Here is a 2,500-nt window from a genome sequence, read left to right on the forward strand (position 1 = left end):
TATTTTTTATTATTCATAACAATTATTTTTATAAATATTGTGTTACGAACCAATTTTTCGTCTCTCACAAGTTTGCGCGACCAACAGTTCGTCGTGCAAAACTCAAAAAATTTGGGCGAGTACCAAAAATGGGACGCGGGTTTTTAAAATTAAAAAAAAAAACTTTAGACTTTGCGCGACCAATATTTTTTGTCGCGCAAAAATTTGGGCGGGTACCAAAAATGGGACACGGAAATTTTTTTATATAATTGTTTTAGACTTTGCGCTACCAATATGTATTTTTCCTCGGGCAAAAATTTTAAGATTTTGGCGAGTACCAAAAATGGGATGCGGGAATTTTTTTTTAAAAAAAAATAATTTTTTAGACTTTGCGCGACCAATACTACTATATTCGTCGCGCAAAACTTTGCGAGACCAATATGTTTCGTCGCGCAAAACGTTGCGCGACTAATATACATTCTTCGTCGCGCAAAAATTTGGGCGGTTACCAAAAATGGGACGCGGGAATTTTTTTATATAATTGTTTTAGACTTTGCGCGACCAATATGTATTTTTCGTCGCACACAAATTTAAAAATTTTGGCGGGTACCAAAAATGTGATGCGGGAATTATTTTTTTTAAAAATAATTTTTTTAGACTTTGCGCGACCAATATTACTATATTCGTCGCGCAAAACTTTGCGAGACCAATATATATTTTTCGTCGCGCAAAAATTTGGGCGGGTACCAAAAATGGGACGCGGGAATTTTTTTATATAATTGTTTTAGACTTTGCGCGACCAATATGTATTTTTCGTCACACAAAAATTTAAAAATTTTGGCGGGTACCAAAAATGGGATGCGGGAATTTTTTTTTGAAAAAATTATTTTTAGACTTTGCGCGACCAATATTTTTATATTCGTCGCACAAAACTTTGCGAGACCAATATATTTCGTCGCGCAAAACTTTGCGCGACCAACAGTATTTTCGTCGCGCAAAGTGATACGGTTTTTAAAAACCGAAATAACTCCTCCACCATTTTCTCAATTTCTTTCTCTGCTCTTACCTCTCCTCTCTCTTTCCCTCTCCCCAAATCCCACCCTTTCTCTCACACTCACTCCTCTCACTTAATCTCTCATCTCTCTCTTCACTATCTCTCCCTCTCACTCACTCTCTCATCTATCTTTTCACTATCTCTCTCTCTCTCATCTCTCTATCACTATCTTATCTAATTCTCTCACTTCTCCCTCTCATTCTCACTCACTCTCAATCTTGCCAAAATGTATATTCTCTCCAAATTTTAAATTTTTTTCATTAATATGTGTTTTTGGAGTTAGTTTTGAGTTTGTGTGGGGTTTGGGGTTGAGTAAAGGGGAGAGATTGGAGTTTGGGTTGGATTTGTGGTATAACAATTTTAGGGGAGATTATACATTCTTTTTTTTTGTTGTTGTTGTTATTTGACCATATTTGTTTTTTTTGTAGGTAATCATTGAGACTTTGATGGCTAAAGTTGAGGATTAGGAAGCTATCAAAACATATTATCCACCACTACCACCACAATATGCTTGTATTAGGATTTTATTTTGTTAATTCATGTGTACATTTTGAATATTATATATATATAAATATTTATTGGATAATTTGATCACTATTTTTCATATGTAATTTTATTTTGAATATGTCAATTTAAATTAAAGTAATTAAGAAAAATCTTACAATTAAATTAAATTTAAAAAGTAAAAATTTGAAAAAATTACTAGAATTAAATTAATATCAATTTAAATTAAAGTGATTTAAAAAAATCATACAATTAAATTATATTTAAAAAGTAAAAATTTTGAATAAATTAATATTAAAGAAATAATAATAAAAAGTAAAAATTAGTTTATTTTAATTAAAAAAATTTAAAACACAAAAAAATATTTCGTCGCGCAAATATTTGCGTGACGTTATTGTTCGTCGCGCAAAACTCTAAAAATGTGGGCGGGTACCAAAAATGGAACGCGGGAATTTTTTATTTTTTAAATTTTTTTTGAGACTTTGCACGACCAATGTTTTTTGTCGCGCAAAACTTTGCGAGACGAATATTTTTCGTCGCGCAAACCTTTGCGCGACCAATTTGTTTCGTCGCGCAAACCTTTGAGCGACCAATGTTTTTCGTCGCGCAAAGTTTTGCGGGACCAATATTTTTTCGTCGCGCAAAGTTTTGCGGGATCCATATTTTTTCGTCGCGCAAAGTTACTTTGCGCGACCAATATTTTTTCGTCCCGCAAAGTCTTTCTTCACGATCTTTACGCGACGGATTCTGCGCGACGAAGTTTTTGTCGCGTTAAAATTTGTGCGACTACAATGTATTTTGCGCGACGAAATTATCTTCGTCGCGCAAAGTGTAAAATGTAGTAGTGATTGTACTCTTTTGTTAATTACTACTCTACTCTGAGTCAGTGGAAATTCCAGCATTTTCCTCTCATGGGTAACTGTTTTCCAATGATTATTATTTACTTGACGCATCTAGGGTAAC

This window comes from Prunus dulcis, chromosome 5 (assembly GCF_902201215.1).
Source record: "Prunus dulcis chromosome 5, ALMONDv2, whole genome shotgun sequence".
Lineage (NCBI taxonomy): Eukaryota > Viridiplantae > Streptophyta > Magnoliopsida > Rosales > Rosaceae > Prunus > Prunus dulcis.